The 22,949-nt window shown below is 35.1% G+C and overlaps 1 protein-coding gene across 2 annotated transcripts in view; it reads right to left on the reverse strand.

Annotated features, from left to right (window-relative positions):
- LOC143240501 (monocarboxylate transporter 5-like) overlaps positions 1-22,949 on the reverse strand; it is a 50,714-nt gene that overhangs the window by 22,124 nt on the left and 5,641 nt on the right. Inside the window, exon 2 of one of the 2 annotated variants that reach the window (XM_076483019.1) lies at positions 16,030-16,177. The gene's annotated coding sequence lies outside the window, so the exon portion shown is untranslated. Of the gene's footprint in view, positions 1-16,029; positions 16,249-22,949 lie in introns of those variants that run through there. The other variant, XM_076483020.1, reaches the window with a different exon arrangement.

Raw genomic sequence — 22,949 nt, forward strand, 5'->3', positions numbered from 1 at the left:
AAACTCGTGGGAAAAATAATATTAAAAAAGTCTGTATTAGGAAATACTGTGACGATTCAATAAACACAATTAACAAAATTTTCATAAAATAAACCTTCTATTTGATGAATGTAATATTATTCAACTCTATCCAAGACTAAGTTTTTCTTCTTCTCGAAACCCTTAAACAGTATAACAAAGGATGATCAATAATTGTAACGTAGCTGCACAAAAAATTAAACCTGTTCTGTCAACTTCCTATTTTTAGTTCAAATGAAGTTATAATATAAACCAGTAGAAGTTTGAAGCAACCTTGCAATAGAGGCCACACAATAGTTCTTTGTTGATTTTGTATCTTCAAGATATGAACGATCAGAAAACTGAGTATGCCATGCTGGCACTCTTGGCCATTTATAAATAATGGCTGATTGCTTATAGTAACTCTTCCCCTCATTTCAAGTGTAATTGCACAAATATTAAAGGCCATATCTCAGCAACTACAAATTATATAATGTTGAATAAATTGTTTATTTCTAGATATATGGCACAAAAAATCTATTGATGACATCATTTTATTGATTATAGTCGTATTTTATTTTCTTGTTTGCTTATTTAGCATTTAGCACAAAACTACACAATGGGCTATCGGTGTTTTGCTCAGCAAGAATTTTTTTTCGCATTAAAACAAAAGCATAAGTGAAAAAAAATAAAAAATGAATATCATTTATTACATATGTTTCTTACAACACATTTCATGCTGTATTATAACATTTTACATTTACATAACACATGTGATAACTGAATGAAACTTACAACCCAAAATTTCTAAAACTACAATATTAATGTACTCCAAGTGACGTATATATCTCCACAAAGTTCCCTGCTTGTGCAGCGGTAAGTCTACGGACTTCTAACGTTAAAGTGAGGGGTTCGATTCCCTTCGGTGTACTCAGCAAATAGACCGATGCGGTGTTGCTATAAGAAAACACATCCACACACCTCCACAAAATAAAGAAAAAAAGACACCGTGTGCATATACAAATTTATAAAATTCATTTACTTTCTTTTTTCTGGAGTATCTTGTAGATTCATTTTAGTACACTCCTTTGCACAGTCTGTATTTTTTTTTTTTTTTTATTTTGCGCAAAGCTACACGAGGGTTATCTGCGCGAGCCTTCGCTAATTTAGCAATGTAAGACTAGAGGGAAGGCAGCAAGTCATCACCCCCAACCGCCAACTCTTGGGCTACTCTTTTATCAACGAATAGTAGGATTGATTGTCACATTATAACGCCCCCACGGTTAAAGAGCGAGCATGTTTGGTGTGACTAGGATTCGAACCCACAACCCTCAGATTACGAGTCCAGCGCCTTAACCACCTGGCCATGCTGGGCCATTGTACAGTCTGATCCACCTGCACAGTCGCAGGATATTATACTTGGCAGTATAGCTGAATAGCATGAATATCTTGACGAAGCGCAACATGCATAAGTACTTTTTTTCAACTTGAGTATAGAATTTGAAGGAGGTAGTATGCCAGGTAGACAATACATTACAGGATGCAGTGTCTTATTAATTGTAACCATCCGAAAAGTGTAGGGCCAATGGGTGGATGATTGGCTTTTAATACGTGTTTTCTATGTACTGTACTTACTTGCAAATGTGCTCTCATTACGTTCTTGAAGAATATTTCATCACTGAGATCCAAGGGCATCAACTTCGGTGACGAAATAACAGTTGCCTCTCCGATTTTATTCTTCCAAAGTTTTTAACACACAGTTATCATTGATGTGACATCATCGTATTCATAGCAAGGTGTCACGAATTGTGTAAATTCGTGAACGACGCCAGTTAGTGTATCTGTGATGCTTCCCAGACTGTTTAAGGTGTGGCCTGCTTGCAACTTGCAACAATTTGACGCATCTGGTTTTGCCAATACCCCAGAACTAAGCCATAGTATCGCATTCAGACAATGCATGCGTTACCAGTAGCTGTCCCACTGTATTTTTCATGTAATTCATTAGCTGCTCCAATATCGATTCATTTCTTCTCTTTTGATGTGACATCAGTTGTCATAGGGTCTGTGAAACACCTCTTTTAGTAGAAGTTGACTAGAAGAACAAACACATATGAAATTATCGTAATGTTAGTTTAACGTGGATAACGATCACACCAGCTTGCTTTTGGGCGTTCCTCGTGTCTTCTCGACCAACAGTAGTACCGCACTTTCATTACAGAAAAAAATCACAATTACTTTTTCAGATTTGCTGTGAGAGTATAAAACACGTCTCCAATCAATAAAATGATGCCACCAGACTTTTTGTGCCCCAAACCTAAACACGGACAGTTTATTCAACTTTATATCATTTACAGTTGCTGAGATATGACCTTTTTATTTATACAATTACGCTTTGAAATGGATGGAATGGTTACTATGGAAACCAGTCGTTATTTAAGATCCCTTATCGCGAAAAATCGACCCAAATTTAAGGGGTGGACTTTAGAGCCGAAAAAATGAATTGGAGGCGCCAGACTATATAATCGTAATCCAATAACACAACCTAAAGAAAGCTTCTTCTTTTGATTGAAAAATATACTAGTAAGTGAAATCTGTAAAATGCCTTTCCAGGAACATGCGTGTTTTTCTTATAGCGAAGCCACATTGAGCTATCTGCTGAGTTTGTCAAGGAGAATGGAACCCCTGATTTTAACGCCAAGAACATAAACATAGAAAGAAAGAAGACTAAGACTGCTTTGTCTGTGGAGTTTGTAGGTGTTGCTTACCTATAGATTCATGCTCAAATAAATCAAATCATATTAACTGGAAGAAAAGAAGTGATGCTGAAAGAAGAGCAATGAGGAGGACAAGTGACCTGAGAGGTCAAACTCGAATTAGGTTAGAAGAAAGTAAGGTGTATGATATTGATTCTGGAGAAGATGGGAACGCTGAAGCATTTAAAATAATTACTGTTATATACTGTATATTTTTTTCATACTTCTAGATTTCAAATCTGAAAAAAAGATTGTGACTAGTATTGTCAAGTAGCTTATTTCTACTAATCAGCGCCTTATGCGACACAATATTTTAAAATTTGGCGCGACGCCTAGAGGAGGTCGGTTTTTCGTGACCAGATAGTTTGAAAATTTCCAAGGGTGCCAGTTTGACACATTCTATTTTCTGATTCTATATGGTCTGAAGATGAAAAATCAATAAAGAACTATTGTGGGGTCTCCAATGTAAGATTACCTAAATAAAAAAAAATACCTTGGCTGCCAGAATAATAGTGTAAAGCTGAATTAATTAAGATGTTCTTCAATGTACGTCCTACTGTTTAAGTTTTACTTCGCTCAATAGATGGCTGGATCAAACTTTCAAATCAACACTTAATATTACAGTACCGGTTGTATCACTATCATTAAAAGTGCCTAGTGAAATATAAATCTAATATCAGCCATGACCGAAAAGCTTACACTTTTTACCATCTGGTGTTTATTGAGGTATACAATTTTCCTCAGTTATCTTAATGCAGTGTTTAAATAACAGTTAACAAAATATAACCAATGTATTTTTCCATTACTTTCACGTAGTGGTGGTAGCTCACTGCAGCCTAACACTATTACTTAACGTTTTCAACTTAAGGGTTATCTAGCTAGTACATTAAATTGCGCTTTTTAAACATTATACTCGAAGTATTGAATTGTTAACTAAGCAACAAAAATAAATTTATTTTTAAATATGCCAAGATTGGATAGAAAATTTACTGAAATTAAATTCAGAACTGATTCTTTGAAATGTTAAATTTGGTTTTATTAGCTTGTCTCAGTATCGTTAATTCCTCTAGTCTCGTTGGTTGATTTACACCAAGGACTTCTAACGTCAAGCTAAGAAGTTATTCAACTTATTAGAGAAGACTCGTAGATCGATTTTGGAACGCCCAACGTCATTATGATATTGGGAGGTAGTTCATGATGTTAGTTCAAATTTCTTTTTCAGCTCTTGAATTCCTATAAAGCAATAAAAGAAAAAGCCTTATGGTATGTAAGAATGCACCCAAACAGTAAGGCTTATTGATGTTTAACTTCTCAAACACACACACACACACACACACACACAAATCCTTCACAATATTCGATATAGTTGGTCATTTAAATACTTCCTATAAAACTATTTTTAATAGACGATTTTCATCTCGCAAATTACGCTCACTTTTGTGCTTTCGATGCTGATTTCTATCCATCTCTTCTTCAGTCACTCTCACACCCCTGTTTTATTAAGTGACCTAGGGCACTGACGTGAAAAACGTTTCAGATCACCCGTAAGAAAAACATGCAAAAATGAATGAGATTAGAGCACACTCACCGGGTCACCTGGACATGGGTATAGACTTCCCTTCTTAGCAGAGATAGAGTGCTCTTAAGAATTTGAGTTCTTAATAAAGCTTACGTTGACATCGACAATTGAGGGGCCAATGAAGATTAACAGTATCGAAAGATGGAAAATGGCCTAAAAATTGATAACTATATCTAATTTTAGATTGATATATTAAAGGAAATTCTTGAGATATGTTTGTATGACAGAATAGGCGAATTTGATTGCTTGTCTTATTGAACACTCACGTACTCAAAATGCAATTTTTTTTTTCAGCAACGCAACGCCTTGATTTTCTGATTCACAGTCCGGAAATGTTAATCACTAGGCCTCACCTGCTTGATTTCACTGCATTCACTCTAGAATTGTGAACATTGGTCAAAGTTGTTGAATGTTTTACCGTAACATGACATAACTTATAAACGTGCTGGTGTAAAAAATTAGACTTTAGAAGATTACTTCTATTATCAGGTTTTTAATACTTTTACTGAATAGTGAGAGATAAGAACGACTTTAATAGGGAGTACACAAAAAGGGCACCCAAAATATATTAAAATCACAAAAAAATTACAAAAAGTTATATAACATAAATAGAGAAACATTCTCGTCTATTAACTCGCATATTTAACCAAAATGAGAAAGTAATACCGTGAAACAATAGGTTCTTGAAAAACATTTCGACATGTTTTATAGAATACAAACCACTTGTACTACAAACACCGTCTGAAGATGTGGACAAAAGATAAACATTTCTAATTCAGTCATGCTCTTCAGTGACCTGATGGAAATATAGTTACGTTTGTAACGTTCCCAGACGTGTGGGAAAGCTCTAACTGTCTAACACAACTGTGTATTAGTGACGCTATTTGATGTCGCCCAACATCCCACTGATAAAAATTAAATCCAATTTTCAGGGTAGTGCTATCCAATCATTGGAGCCTGAAAAAACAGCCATGAGAATATAAGAAAACAAGTCATTCGTCACTAGTTTTTGCAGAATTTTAAAATCTAGGTCAGTAATAAACATAAGCGTTGGATTTTGTTTTCGTTTTTTGGTAGCTGTGTACAAAAACCATTCGCTATGTATTAAAAAGTGGAAACGAAGAAACTGTTTAATATTTTTTTCGATTTTAATACGTCTGATAAAGTATTGTTTAAATTGATTAAACTAGAGCATTCTTGACGTTATTTCAGATGAAATGTATTTATACCACATCATTCATTTCTTGCGTGTCAGTAAGTTGCATTGAGATAAGTATGTCTAAATACAATTGTCCGTAGCGTGAACCAACATACTTAGACATCAATGGTAATCAGACTGATAAAAAATGCATTTGAAAACTTATTACAATGTTCATTATAGTACTTCCAGCGTAAGAAACAATATATGTGTGTGTGTTGCTTGTAATGTTAATCAAGCGGAACACTTTAATCATAAATTTAACAGATAAATAAATCTAAAAATCTGAAACGTGGCTGCTCAATGTAAACTTTTACAAGTGTATATTTTAAACTAAACAGTTCTCATGATCATCGTTCCATTTTCTCAAGTGATATTCAGTATTTCAGCTATCATATTCTCAGTGTTTCTTCGCTAGTCACGTGAAACGTTACATGAATCGTAACTGATTCAAGTGGGGGATGAGACGTCAGAGCCGGAGGTTCTGTAGGTTCCCCATTTTGCGTTCCTCGCACCACTAGGAGTGTTGATTTGTTTTTGGTTTTTTGAAATTTCGCACAAAGCTACTCGAGGGCTATCTGTGCTAGCCGTCCCTAATTTAGTAGTGTAAGACTAGAGGGAAGGCAGCTAGTCATCACCACCCACCGCCAACTCTTGGGCTACTCTTTTACCAACGAATAGTGGGATTGAGGCTGGGAGGGCGAGCATGTTTAGCGCGACGCGGGCGCGAACCCGCGACCCTCGGATTACGAGTCGCACGCCTTACGCGCTTGGCCATGCCAGGCCTAGGAGTGTTGAAAACTGACGACTCGAGTTGAGGGGAAAAGTAAAACAATGTGTATTAACAGTTCAGTCAAAGAAAAATAAAGAAATCTATCACATCAGAATGTGATAAGACAACTTCTCTTTTCTGGCAAAGAAAGATGATTTTTAAAATTATTTATTTAAAGTTGTGTATCAAAAACGACCGAGACAGTATAATTATATTTCATTTAGTGAAAATGTTCCAAAAACATTAGTAAATAATGTAGAATACAAAATAAAGAAGTATCGTTTATGCTTTTTCTTCAGTTTTACACAATAAGGAGAAATTACTCAAATGAAAGTTTCTTAACCATAAACAGTTTCGAAAACATATGTAGATATGGAAAACTTTGAAGAAGCTGGGAAAAGACAGGAAATATGCTGCAAGAGGAAGAAAGAAAGAAAAATTAAAGTGATAAATAAAAGAAATACTGCGTGTCAGTTCAGTTTTTGGCATTAACCAATCTAATCTAACAAACTGATGAACCAGCGACCAGAAAATAGGAAAATGAAAACTTATGTAATTGTATCACTCAAATTATTACGCTTCACTTTCGAAACTTTGTCTCCTGTTAGAGTAAGATAATATCAGTCATAACACTGTTGCAAAACTATGTAGTGAAGCGCAAAAAGTCACAATGGGATATCTTTGCTTTGTTATTCACAGTTATCGAAATTCGATTTTTAGCGTAATGACGCGAAAGTATGTAAAATGCATAGAGTAAAATGTAATATGCAGTCAATACAGTGAATATTTTAAAACATTTTTCAGAACTTGCTCTGTCGTTATGAAAACATTTATATCAGAGATAACTTGAGAATAACTTGGTCGTTTTTGTTTTAAAATTTCTAATAACAACCTGTATTTTGTTTTAGAAATTTTGAGCATAGTTATAAACAGAACTAATTGTGCATAGCTATCCCAATTTTTTTAACTGTAAGACATTAACCTTTCTCACTTTTATAAATATACAAGTTAATTTCAAAATTAATGAATCTTGACTTATACGAGCCAAAACTAAGGACCCCCAAGTATCTAAATGGTAAATCTGCAGGCTTATAAAACTAAAACTCAGTTTTCGAAACTCGTGGTGGCAGATCACAGATAGGCCATTGTGCAGCTTTATGCTTACACTAACTAGAGTTTTCAATGCAGACTTGTTTAAATTATGTAGTTAGATATGTGTCATGAAATAAAATATTGTTTAGTGTACATATGATTAATTAGTTTATTTTATGACTATTTTTTATTATAGGAGCGTTAAAAGCAGACGAATATTGAAGTTATGTTTTTAACTCATTGATATCGAGACATTTCGGTAGAAGTGATAGGCCTATCAATCAAAATAAGCTTAACGTTTAATATGTTAGAGTAAGACTAGCAGAAGAAAAAGTGAAAAAGAATAACAATTTATTACGACATAATGTGTTTCTAAAGCAACTGAATAAGTCTGAGTACACTTTCATGAGAGGAGAAGAGGATATTTTTCAAGAAAGAAGATCAAACGATTACCAGAAAAGTAGTAAACGATTATAGTAATTCACACCAAAATTATAAGTGAATTATACACGCAATACAAGTACGATAGAAACAGAGAAAAGTAGTTCGGTTTGTCAATTGAATTGGCCCAGGTGGACTTTTGACAAGAAGAAGTGAATTGTATAATGTTTATGATATGCATATGATCTGTTTAGTGTATAGAGGTTTTTGTACATACTGTACGTTTAATTAATTTCGAATATACACATTAGAGTGAGTTATGTTCGTTGATTTTTGAATTTATCACTAACAATTCACAGATACCTACTGTAGAAGAATTCTAAGCGCAACAACAATGTAACTTATACACATACTTACTTTATTACCATCCAAAAAGTAAGTCCTGACAATATGAAACACAAGATTTTATTATAAGTCAATAGATATTAACTGAAAAGTAGTAAAGGTATAGATGTATAGTAAACGTGATGGTCAAATCCTAATATTGGGTTAGAGTGAGTTGACTAACTGCCCTCGTGTAACTTTGCGCGAACTTAACAAACACCATCTTTTAGAAATTAAATTCTTCACAATATTTTTAAGTTACTCTATTTTCTACTAATAGTTCCTGGAATAAAAACGTTTATTTTCGTTTTTTCAGTACAAACCTAAAATGGCTTATCTTTGTTGTGTCTAAAATCAACGTACCAGCATTTCTAAAAGCACTTATATGCCCGACATGGCCCGGTGGTTAAAACACTCGACTTGTAATCTGAGGGTTGCGGCTTCGAATCCCCATTACACCAAACATGCCCTTTCAGACGTGGGGGCGTTATAATGTAACGGTCAATCCCACTACTCGTGGTAAAAGAGTAGCCCAAGAGTTGGCGGTGAGTGATAATGACTAGCTGCCTTTCCTCTAGTCTTACACTGCTAAATTAGGAACGGATAGCGCAGATAGCCCTTGAGTAGCTTTGCGTGAAATTCAAAACCAAATCAAAATCAAACAACACTTACGTTAAAACTTAAATATCAGTTGCTGCTACTCTCCTACTGTGACTTTATGTTAAACTTGAGAGCTTGTAACGCTAAAACTGAGGATTCAATCCCTGCGTTGTGTACAGCATAGACTGTACAGTATTCAACAGAAACAAGAATACTAGTTGTTGCTGCAATGAGTTTAGGATTAATTGATTTCCTTTTCTACACAGTAACGTATAAATCAAAATACGTATTAAAACTCGCTGAGTAAGATTATATTTTTATTTTGGCGCTAAAGGTTTGATTGTCATTTTTATAACGCATCCACAGTTTAAAGTGTGAGGAATATTTTGTTGTATAGTACAGATTCGAATCCGGATCGACAGCATCGAAATTCAAAACTCTACCTATTTTAATTCTTAAAACGAAATTTATGAGTAGAATCGTTTGGTAAATAACCAAAATATTTATTTTCATCATACATCTAATGTAAGCAGCAAAATGAAAATCAAATTAATTTGCAATTGGTTTGTTTTCTGAATTTCGCGTAAAGCTACATAAGGATTATCTGCACTAGCCGTCCCTAATTCAGCAGCGTAAGGCTAAAGTAAAAACAGCTAGACATCTCCACCCACCGCTAACTCTCGGGTTACTCTTTTACCAACAATTAGTGGGATTGACCGAAACTTATAACGCCCCCACGGCTGCAAGAGCGAGCATGTTTAGTATGGCTGGGATTCGAACCCGCGACCCTCAGATTACAAGTCGAATACCCTGACTACTATGGTCATACAAGGCCTAATCGCAATTAGAAGCACACGTTTGAAAATTGCACTAAAATTAATTAATGTAAACACCAATGGTCACAGATAATGTGTGAAAAATATACAGCTAAATATATAAATGATGCTTTGAAATTTGTAGCTTTTCTATGTGCGGTAAATTAAATGTCCTTAAAAATATCATATGACCTACAGATTTTTCCAAAAACGTGACATCAGTCAGTTTCTCTTTACAACCCTGACTTCTAAGCCGTTAATTACAAACACTTACCCCTTTCAACATAAAAAAAATACATTTCTGTCAACAATATATTGGGAGAAGGCCTGTTGATCAATTCGAAGGCAGTGCAGTCACAGGAGCAGTTTCAAAGCGACCTTGGCGTTTAGGTAATAGTTGTTAAGTAAACCATGAATATCTTGACAAACACAAAAGAAGAAGAAAAATACTGAAGACGTTGAAAATAATAAGCCATAGATCAGTCGCATTCTAGAAATAGTTATGATATTTATGTATATATACACAAATACTTGTACATATACAAGTATTTCTACACATGAAGACTGAATGCGATATTCCACACGGAGAAACGAAACAGTGTATGCAGTATGCTAAAACACAATATCCAAACTACAACGATGTACGTCGATAATTCTTTAAAAGTTTCAGTCTGGAAATAAAAAAAGAGCTATTGATGTTGCTCATTTCGAATCGTAAGGCTGGGTGCATAAGAATATCCTAAGAAAAGAAGAAACTATTTGGGAAAAATTCACGGTTTTAGCATAGGGGGCCGAAGTTAAATTGGTAATACTTGTATTCGTTATTGCGTAATGTCCAGACCCAAGTTTGAAAATACCGATGTAGATCGTGGACTCCCACGTAAAATAACAACATCAACAAAATAAAACGAAACACCAGTTATGGATGGCAAACAATACAGATCATATAATAACCGGTTACCCATATTAGGTTGAACCAATTCTCACACCGTTTATATTAAAACATTATATTCTCTATCCAAAATATAAAGTTGGGATGCAATTTTCAGATAACCAGAATGCTAACAAAAATACTGAAATAGTAACAAGAACTTGCATTTGACGTGTCCATTTTGCTGAAATTTTACACTGAAATGTCATCCGTCATCGCTATGCCTATAGATATGCTTATGAACTTTAACCTACGGCTGAGGATTTTTTGATAGTTCTGTTGTTACGTTTCCTTCAACCACTTTCTACGTTTCGGATCTGTTTCTCTCTAACAGCTCAAAGCTAGGAAGTCTTTCCTCTAATTTCTCAGTATCATGGCTATCGCGTGACCAGATCTCGCCGATAATTATCAGACAAAACAAATAAAAAATAATTAGGATTTATATTATTTTATCTATGAAAAGGCAGAAAATACCGATAATCATTGTGTGATTTGAAATGTAAGTAATTTCTAATTCAGCTTACGTTTGTAAATTAACATTTGATAGAGATATCTTTATATCAAACAGTTCGCGACATCTTATTTATGTATGCAGTACAGCTATGACCAGTGTTACTGGTCCGTACCAATTTTGTTTACTTAAAATCAGAACTAATTAAAGTCCTGTGGTCTCCTGGACCGCCCATTTGGAAGAGTTATTTTTATGGCATTGTCAGTTCGTGGAGTCACTTGATGAGACACAAAGCATCTGCGAGAGGCATCCTACACATGTTCGATGAAATTGAAGTCTACTGTACTCATTCAGTCTTCTGTTCTTCAAGAAGTGTGTTCAATAGTTTAGAACAGTGTTATTGAGCGTTATAACACACTAAAGTGAATTCAAGATAAAGTTCACCAACATATGGAAGCACAAAAGAACACACAATTTGAACCCCATAGTGTCTGGCATAAATGGTACCATTACACAGGATGTAGAGTTTGGTTCGTTCACCAAAGCTTCCTGACCGTAGTACACTTTCATTAACGTTACATGCAACATATGATCTGAGTGTAGGGCAAATAAAGCATTTCTTATGTGATGAAAGTATATTCCTTCAAAGTTGTTGGTTTTCTGGGTGGATTTTTCTCTTAGTACCATTGCAAACCAGCATTTTATGTATCTTTTTGGGAGCAGAAGTCAACTCTTTGGGTAACGTGCGTACAATTTGATTTTGTAGAGTCTGTTTCTGGTCTTAAATTTCGGCTGCGAAGATATGGCGCAGTTATGGAACAAGTACTCCTACGACTGTGGGGAGTCAAATACAATAAATCGAGGTCTCCTGGTTGTGTTACAGACTATAACGGCTTTGTCCATGTATTCAAGCTACTGTGCCATTGATTTGTAAACAGTTTTACATTTTACTAACGACGACTTCTGATACTTGTAGACACATCATAAGTGTTTTGTAACTGATTGGCTTCCATTCATCCAATATCCCTCCAAGTAAGTGAAAGACAAAATTCTTCTTTAAAGGCTGACAATGGCTCATGAATAACAAATAACACTACACACAGCATATCTTAAAAGAATAATCATTTTCATTTGAAATTATATAACAAATTATCACACACACATACACATATGTGTCTGTTTTACAAATTTATTATGAACTAAACCAGTGGTTCTTAACCTGGGTTCAATCGAACCCCAGGGGTTCGGTGAGTCAGTCTCAGGAGTTTGGCGGTGGTTAAGACACACACACTGTGTGTGTGTCCCTTCCGTTCACCCCACTCGTATGATTCGTGACGTCATGCTCCGCTTGGCCATCATTGACTGCGGCTGATCACGTCACATCACTTGGTCTTAATATCTGTGCTGCAGGGAATTGCGTGCGCTTAGCAGTCGACTTGTGACTGTAGTAGTCGTGCGTCATTTGTGATTTTTTTCCTAATCTTTCAATCCCTTCATACTAACTATATCGAGCAAAAACAGAAAGTGGTTGGACGAATACGTACAATATGGATTCACGTGTATAACGGAACACGATGGGAGTCAGCGTCCTCAATGCATGATTTGCAATGCCAAGTTGAGCAATTCTAGTCTATACACCTCAAAACAACAACGCTTTCAACGTTTTGGTGTCACCAAATCGTAGCGTACTCTCTTATTGCTAAGAAAGCCCTGTGGGAAATACAAAAACACAACGTTTGCTGAATTCAAGGTAAAGAGAGCCAGGTTCGATAAAAAGGCTACTTTGCCCGTTCTCGGCTTTGTACCCATCGACAAACCGATCCTCACAGCATCGTACAAAGTTGCGTACTTGATCGCAAAGCAGGGCAAACCACACACCATTGGTGGAGCACTCGTAAAATCAGCTGCGTTGAAGATGGCGAATATCATGCTGGGAAAAGCTGCTGAAAATAAGTTATCCCAAATTCCTCTTTCAAATGACACCATCAGCAGCAGAATAGATGACATCTTGGCTCAAGTAATTGCAGATCTGATTTCAAGCCCAACAAAATTCAGCCTTCAACTCGACGAGACCACTGACGTTTCCAATCTAAGCCAGTTTGTTATGTTCGTGCGCTATGTGAAGAACGACGAGAGAAGAGATTTTTTATTTTGTAAGCCTCTTACAACAACAACTAAGGCAGCCGACGTAAATAAACTTGTGGATGACTTCTTCAGAGACAACGATTTTTCGTGGGATATGGTTTCTGCAGTTTGTTCGGACGGAGCTCTGGTCATGCTGGGATGAAACTCTGGTTTTGGTGCGCTGGTGAAAGCCGATGCACCAAACATCATTGTAACGCACTGTGTTCTGCACAGGCATGCGTTGGCAACAAAAACTTTGCCTTCAAAACTGGCAAAAGAATTGAAAATTGTAGTGGAATGTGTGAATTTTGTGTGAAATAGTGCCTTGAAGCACCGCATCTTCAAAGAGTGTGTAATGAAATGGGCTCTGAATTCGAGGTACTCCTGTACCATTCTAACGTTCGGTGGTTATCCCGGGGAAAGATGCTGAATCGTGTTTTTGCCATGCGCGTGAAATTAGCCCTGTTTTTGCGAGAGCACCAACACTGTCATGCAGATTTCTTCGAAAAATCTGAGTTCATTCTCATTTTGGCGTACATGGCCGATATCTTCAATGCTCTCAGTCATCTCAATCAACAGATGCAGGGCAGTGGAGTCAACATCATCGAAGCGGAAAAAAATCTGAAGGTTTTTCAAGAAAAGCTACCGTTATGGAAACGACGAACAGAGAATGATAACTTCGCAAACTTTTCCATGCTAGATGACTGTGTAAGTAAGATCGAAGATGTGTCTGAAATCGGAGACATTTCTGTACCCGGGGAACTGGAGCAAGCAATTGCCATGCACTTAGATGTGCTCGCAAAGTCTATCGACGGATACTTCCCCACCAGAGAGTCATATCCAGCATGGGTGAGACAGCCGTTCACATTTAGTGTTGCGACAGCAGATGTCAATGATGAATACCTCGACGAAATCATTGAATTTCAGCAGAGCCAGGCTCAACAGCAACTTTTCAGAACAACAACGCTCTCAACGTTTCGGTGTCACCAAATCGTAGTGTACCCTCTTATTGCTAAGAAAGCTCTTGAGATACTCATACCGTTTGTTACAATGTATCTTTGCGAGCAATCCTTTCCGAGGATGGTAGTCATAAAAACGAAGAAAAGGAACAGACTTTGTTGCGAAAATGATATGAGAGTGGCACTTGCCAAGGTGAAGCCGCGCATTTCTGAACTTGTCTCTGAAAAGCAACAGCAAAAGTCGCATTGATTTGCAATAAATATTCATTGAGTTATGTTTTTTGTTTTTGTGTGAAATTCATGTTTTGTTGGTTTTGTTCTTTGAACACAGTGATATTGTGTGCAACTGATGCATGGTTCATTTTGTGCACTAATAAAATATCTACTTATGTTTTGAACTTGAAAAAAATCATATTTTATTTTTCCAATTACGAAGGGTTCAGTGAATGCAAGTATGAAACTTCTGGGGTTTAGTACCTCCAACAAGGTTAAGAACCACTGAATTAAACAAAATGGAAGGTGACTGACCCGATTTTATAACAGTGAATTACTCTGTCATAGTCATAATACTACAAAATGTGATTATCCTATACAGTTTTTTGTTTAGCGCAGTGTACAGTTTGTATTATTTTTGTTAGGCTGCATCACACTTCACATTATATTTATTTATCACTTCACATCAGAGACCTGATGAAATAAAATAAAATTAACAAAACTGACAATTATTGAAATATCAAGTCTTTATTTTGTACATAACGCCCTCTGATCCCAAATGTTTTGACGCAAATATTATTTAATAAAATAATTCTCCCTAGGTAGCACAGTGTTAAATTTGATGGGCTACAATTCTAATATTCGGGTTCGATCCATCATAGATAGTCCATTGTGCAATTGGGCATTCTTTAAAACAACAACAAATAATATTCGTATTTTTATTACATCTCATTCTTCTCGAGTTCTAGAATCTTCTTTGTGATTTTTTATTATTTCTGTTACTATCTATTCTTTGTTAACATTATAAACTTCCTATACAACAGGGGCCTGGCATGGCCTAGCGCGTAAGGCGTGCGACTCGTAATCGGAGGGTCGCGGGTTCGCGCCCGCATTGCGCCAAACATGCTCGCCCTCCCAGCCGTGGGGGCGTTATAATGTGACGGTCAATCCCACTATTCGTTGGTAAAAGAGTAGCCCAAGAGTTGGCGGTGGGTGGTGATGACTAGCTGCCTTCCCTCTAGTCTTACACTGCTAAATTAGGGACGGCTAGCACAGATAGCCCTCGAGTAGCTTTGTGCCCTCGAGTAGGAATTGACTGTAACATTATAACGCCCCCATGGCTGAAAGGGCGAGCATGTTTGGTGTGACGGGAATTCGAACCCGCGACCTTCAGATTACGAGTCGAGTGCCTCAACAACCCGGCTATGCAGGGCCTGGCAACGTAAGTAACACGTGCTATCTACACATATTTTTAATAAAATGTAAAACTATAATACATTTTCATAAAGTTTGTTTATTAGCCAATTTCTTAGCTTCAGTCGCTACTTTTTGGTAAATTTTTCCTTTTTGAGTTTAATATAAATGAGATTAAAATACGCCCCAAATGATAACTATAATATATCATGAAAATTAAACCACTTGAGTCTATGCTTGTTTTCCCAAGCTATATGAAGTGTGAGAATACGAGATTTCTGGTAGAAAGATAAAGAACCTAAATAACTACATGTGATATAAAAGTTTATATACAAGGCTTCATTCTTTTCTAATATTTTCTTTAACATAGCTATTGAAAAATAAATACATATATTTTAAAAATATAATCTTGAGTATTTTTTTAATTCTTTAAAAATAGAAGTTAATTATTTTTCTTCGTAAGCGAATCGACTTTCCCTTTTGAATATATAAACTCTAAAAACTAACGATTAAATGAAATCATTTCGAAATGCTTCTATGTAATACACTATGTTATCAGATTGGATTGTATGAAAACTGTACTTACAATTTTAAGTTCTAACTGAAGAACGAACCTCTCTTCAAATGAAACAAACAACGTTCTACCAGAACTGTGACATCAACCTCACAACTGATTGTGTTCTTGGCTTCTGTTCATTCAGCTGTTCTCGCAATTTCACCAATTCTTCGAGAAGCTGTGTGAAGAAAGTGGATCAGTGACACATCAAAGACTGTATGGTATCTTTTGAAATGCTGTATGTGATGTTGCATTGGTTGCTACACAAGGTTATCTGTTTATAGTAAAATATTTTGGCTGCGTTACAAAAAAAAATCAAACTTTCTGTAATTCTCTAGAAACAAATAAAGAAATGTTTATGTTTAAATGACGCAATTCAGTAGATGAAACTAACAACTGTGACATTTCACAAGAGCTAATTGTTTTGTTTTCGGAGTTTTCAAAACGGTCTATACATTTCTCTTTCAATTTACTTTACAAATAATTTAATACGGAGGCCCGGCATGGCCGAGTGGTTAGGGGCGCTCGACTCGTAATCTGAGGGTCGCGGTTCGAATCCCCCGTCACACCAAAAATGTTCGCTCTATCAGCCATGGGGGCGTTATTATGGATGGTCAATCACCCTGTTCGTTGATAAAAGAGTAGCCAAAGAGCTGGCGGTGGGTGGTGATGACTATCTGCCTTCCCTCTAGTCTTACATTGCTAAATTAGGGACGGCTAGCGCAGATAACCTTTGTGTAGCTTTGCGCGAAATTAAAAAACAAACAAATTTAATTGGGTATTTATTATAGTTTCTAAATTTTAGAAATTTTTTCATGAAAAAAACAAGACAAACAAATCACTTCTTGCAACATGAAATCTTGTTCGTTTCTTCAGAATGAAGCACAAAGTTATACAAAGCCGTTGAAGTTTTTATACTTATTTCACATGAATTTTATAAATCTGTACTTGAAAGGAAAAGCGACTTAAAATGAGTAGTCAGTCGTGTGATTTCACGTCTAACTAATTCGTCTACTATAGTTTATCTTTCTATCACTGCAAGAAGCATTCATAGCTGAATAGAAAATGGTTCACAAAATTTCAGAACGTTTTTGTTTTCGGTAACGTCACTAATGCTGAAGTAGTTAGAATTGTGGAAAATGATATTATTGTGTTTATTTTCTAAGAACAAATAAATTCCTTATTTGAATGTATTCGAATAAAATATGAGCGTACAGTAATGGACACGTTTCCGCAAGCATACAGTTGGTACACATTTAGAAGTTACAAATGAGTAATGGCTATTAGATGGTGAATTTATTGAGAGCACTAAATATTATAAGAAAAAAGCACAAAAGTAAAGTGAATACGTTGTACCATACACCAGACTTTTACATGATACTTCTTTACTTTATACAAAGCATTATTAATTTTATGTTGTTATACAGGTCCTCATTTACTCAACCAACATAATTCAACCAAGATGTTTGATCGCCTTTTCTCCTTCTCAGTTTTTACTTAAGCCTCTGGAATCTTATGAATGTTCATGTCAAAACTTTGATGTTTATGAGCGTTTTTTCGATTTAGTTTTTACTATTAAGATATAATTTTATATTATGTGGTGTATGCTTGGAATCACTGTCTTGCTACAAGATGACTCCCTGCAAGGTAAGACTAGTTTTTGAAGGATTAACATAATGAATTGAAGTCCTGTAAATTTCAGGAGTCTGGATACCACCAATTTTGTCCAAACCGTTTCAGCTCTAATATTAATTCCATCTAACAAACTGTTTATGATTGTTATCGAAAAATTCTAACTTGGATTCATGTGTAAAAGAGCTCGAACGTTCAGATTTACATATTTCACTGTTTTTGGTTTGGTTATCTTCTTCTCAGTAACAATTTTTGAGTAGATATACCTTTACCTTTTCATGCTAATGCATATTTTATTATTATCGATGCCTGAGATGGCTTGTTGGTGAAGGACCTAGATTCAAAATCAGTGGATTGTGGTTTCAAATTTATTCCCCGAACATGTTCACCCTTTCGGCCAAATGGGTGTTAGAAAGTTAATATCAATCCAACTTTTCGATTAAAGTGGCCAAATATTTTGCTGTAGATGGTGTTGCCTAGCTGCATTTTCTCTGGTCAATCAATTCTAAATTTGTGGCGGCTAGCATTGATAGTCCTAGAGTAGCACCGAAAAAATAAAAAATAAACCATTCTCAATTTGATATTTATATCTGTGTTTACAGTAAAGCCATAGACAAGATCTGTATTCACTGTCTTTTATTTCATAAATAATAACCACGAGATATTTGGAGTGATGGTGTTATATCTCTACCACTTATGTTATGAACAATTCCAGTTTCGTGTGCTTTTTGATTACATCTATGTAATCAAAACACCCGTAAAATTTTTATCAATGATATAATTGTAGTTACCAGTTTGGCCACCAGTTTTGATTTCATTCCTTTACATCGCTACAGCGGTAAGTCTACGGATTTACAACGCTAAAGTCAGGGGTTCGATTTCCCACGGTGGACTCAGCAGATAGCCTGATGTGGCTTTACTATAAGAAAAACACACACACCCTTACGTCGCACACTCAATCCTTTTTTTCGCTGCACCTTTGTTTTTCACGGCTAAGGTGTTTTTCATTAAATATCATGAATGTTTGTCAATATATACCAACAAACCACAGCAAGTGAGAAACTGACACTCGATAGTAACCAATATTAGTTTTAGGATCGCAACTCTGTAATTCGGAACAGATTTTTACTTTACAGAACCAACCAGATTATTTAAAATATACGATGGTAGTTTTCCTATCTAAAACAACATTAACAATCTGTTTTTCAAAAAAGTGGCCAAGTGGGAGAGCGGCAAGTCTTCAGATTTATACGCTAAAATCAGGGGTTCACTTCCCCTCAGAGGAGAAAACAGATAGTCTGATGTGACATATGTAGTTTTGCCACTCTAAATTAGTCGTCTTTAATTCTAATGGCATAAAATTTAAAAAAAAAGTTCAATATTACTCTTGAAGTTACAGTAAAAAATTTAGACCAAATGCTACGTTTTACATAGGCATGTGCAAGCATTTTTTTCAAATTTTAGCGGTTTTTGTTGAATAACTCTGCACATGTGACTTACGTTTGGACCAAATTTGATATGTAATTGTAGGTCGTAAAGGTCTACAGTGTACCATATTTGAACAAAATCCATAAGAGTTCAGCATATTTTGTCACCAAATAATTTCCGTACTTTCGATGAGTAGGGGAGGCGGAACAGGAAAAAGTAAATAAAGATTGGAGATTTTATATATCTTGTATTTATACATAGATTGTCTTGAAATTTGGTATGTGAAGTAAGGGTCCGATAGAGCACATCCAAATATATGATAGTTTGGACTACCACGATCTGAGTTACAGAAAGTAAAAAATCGCTAAATTATCACTCTTGTTGATAACACAGTGTATCCTGCAGTTTTTTTGGGCCTCACGACACATTTAAGTACTCAATAGCGTGCCACACTTTGTCAGCAAATAATTCAAAATACAATGTATAACCGTATTTCTCGCTACTTCACATAAGGTATAGCTGTAATGCTGTTATACTCGCTTCTTATTTGATACTCGAATGAGGATAATATACATTTATTTAAAATAAACTTTACCAATTACAATGTGATGTAATATCGCCTTCATCTCTGACCCAGTAAAGTATTGTGCATTATCCGCTTATGTGTTATATACCATTAGGGAATAGTTTATTTAAAAATTAAATTTAAGAAGGTTTTATGGAATTTTGATACAGTTATTAAACAAGTAATCATTCAAATGTAATAGGTATATAAACAAGTATGTTATATCACATATATTAGCGTTTTTTCTCTCCGAAATCTGACGTTACAAGAGCCTCAGGATATGATTCAAACTGTGAAAAAATTGCACCTGGCTTAATGGATGAGACTTGGCATGACATGGATTGGTGGTTATGTCACTTGACTTGCAATTTGTAGGTCGCGAGTTCGAATACTGTCACCAAATATGTTCGCCCTTTTAGCCGTGGTGGCATCATATTGTTAAGGTCAAGCCTACTTTTCGTTGGTAAAAGAGTACCCTCTAGTTTATCACTTTTAAACTTGAGGCGGCTAGTGCAGACAGTCCTCGAGTTGCTTTGTGCAAAACTCAATAAACAAATAAACTAAGTGGTAAACCTTTCTCATTAATTGGAATGTCATTCAGGGTTAAAGTAAACTCAGAAATGATGTTTCATCATTTAGAGTAATCATGATAATTTGGTCATGTATAAAACTACACTGTTTTATCCTTACGTAATCTTTGACATAGAATAAGAAGGAAAGTGTTCGACGAACAAGCGTTACGCTCATGTGCATATTATTGCAAAGGTACAAGGAAATACATATAAATACGTAAAAAAAAATCACCCTCTTTCGTATAAACATAACCTCGCATGTTTTTGAATATGATGACAATACCATATGCAAGACGTCAACCGCTATTTGTATCGAATGTTTCTGCTTAATGGGAATTTGTATTAGTTCATTAATTATTTAAAAATTCATGGTACCATCGCTAGTTGTACTTTGAACCATTGCATGATATGTTTATCTCCATAAGTTGCCAGTTAAAGAATGAAATATAGATTAAAAATGAGATGATAACATTGGCTACTCAACCTCTAAATGTTTCGAAAGGTATATCAAACCTCGAAAAATTTGTTTTTGATGTTACTGCTATTTCATAAAGAAGTGTTTTAAAAAAAGTTATAAAAACAGCTCGGCATATACGTTTTGTACAAAATATCAATGAGTTTTGTTTAAAATTAAAACCAACAAATCAGTCTCTTTCATACATATTTACTAGTCCAACTTTCATAATTTCTTAAAAGAGAAGCAATACAGAATATTTCTAAGTATTTGAAATATGTGAAGTTGAGTTTTGGATATACTTTGACGTAAACATCATACCGCTTCATTTTCGCAGCGCCATCTGTACAACTGTAGATACACTTCAACAAATTGTTCACATTCATCTTCTGTTTTCTTTTTTTATCCTCAGGTGCATAACATTTTCAAACCCATTAAAAATGAAGTACACCATTTTTCAATAATATTCTAAATGCAAATAAATAAAATGGATAACAGATTTCACGTTGAGTAAAAAACGTATAGAATACTAAAAAAATAAATACGAAGTGAAAATATATCATGCGATTCACCTCTTGTAGCTGAATTATATCCGCTTCGGAGAATTCCACTCTTTACGAGAACGTTGGACAAGGGAGACATGAAGAAACAATACTAGGCTTCATATATATGTTTTTAGTCACCTATTACTCACCACAGTGAATTTACATTTATATGAGATTTGAACAATACGTAGCATTTCTTCTATTATACTTTTCCTCGACTGGATAATGTAACACAAATTCTACCTATTTTTCAAATCCTGTATAAATATAAGTTCGCTGTGGTGAGTAAAAGACAGCTAAAAATACCATACAGGGCGTTTGTCCAAATGCGTCCTATATATCTTTCAAAAACTGAGGTTCATGAAATAATTAATCTAAGAAGGATTTTCTTACTCTGATTAAAATTATCTAAAAATGTTGCATTAACTGACGTAAATCTTTGGTTCATGTTTCATTTCATAAAAATCTTTGTATCTTTGAACTTCAACATACAAATTAGTATAATGAATGATCATAGTTATTCTCTAACAATATATATCTGGGTAATAATTTCATGATTAAAAACCGATGTTGTTGGATGTCATGGAAATGCAATTATTTAAAAAAAATATTATGATAGCGAGTTATCATAAGCGAAAGATCTTGCAATATTGACTTCTGGTGTGAGATTTTGGTATATAATTTGTACTTATAGAAAAGCTGCTAAGGCAACCTGCAGTCGTCTCTAATAAATTTATTAATATTTACTACTAATGCGAGTCATTTTTATAATACATCTACAGTTCAAAGTGCAGGGAATATTTTGTAGTTTTGCAAAGTTTCGAACCCGGCTTTCCAGCTGCGAAATCCCGAGTTATAGTACAGAGCCAATCTTGTCCAAAACACATATGAAACTTTTCCAGTTATTTTTGACACATGGCACATTTTAACATTTATCCACGGATGATCAGTATAAAGACCTTAAACAAGCGTTCTTACTGTTGAGAAATAAAGTAATTTTATACTTTTAGCAATGGTACATGACTATTAACTCGAATGTTATAAACTCAAAATTTTCCGCAAAAGCCATATAAACCGTCAATTTTAAACAAGAAATAACTTAAATAAAATTAATGAAATCTATTATATGAAATGCAAATTTTCCCTTAACAATTATTGTTGCCTTATTTTTCTAAACACACAAGCACACACAACAGTAAATCGAATTACATCATTCACTTTTTCAAGTATTGTCAATGTTGATTCATATCAAATAGGTAATATATAACGCCACGTTATACAAAAGTTATATAACAATTTACTCTATTTTGGGCTGGACATGACCTTGGGACTAAGGTGCCGAATTACCGCCGGAAAGTTCAAAGTTCGCGTCCTGACACAACTAACCACACTCTTAACGCTTTCAACTGTAGGTGCATTATAAGAGTGGCAGTCAATTCCCTTCTTTGGTTTAAAGCCGGTAAGTCTCGTTTGGCGGTGGATGCTGTTGACAGGTTGCCTTTCCTGTGGTTAGTAGTTCAAAATGAGGAGGGATTTGCCTAAATCGGTGAGGGGTCTTTGACTTTACAATTCAGCTGATGAGTGCATTTTATTTCATTGAGGTCGAAAATACAGTATGTCCACTGTATAAAACTACATATTTTAGAGATATCAAATCATACTATAACAATGGAGGTTATACAGTCAAAAATATAGTTTAGTATCTTTTAAAATAAATTAGGAATATTCTCAGTATGAGAGTTAATTACGGATAA

The sequence above is a fragment of the Tachypleus tridentatus genome, chromosome 13 (assembly GCF_004210375.1).
Source record: "Tachypleus tridentatus isolate NWPU-2018 chromosome 13, ASM421037v1, whole genome shotgun sequence".
NCBI lineage: Eukaryota > Metazoa > Arthropoda > Merostomata > Xiphosura > Limulidae > Tachypleus > Tachypleus tridentatus.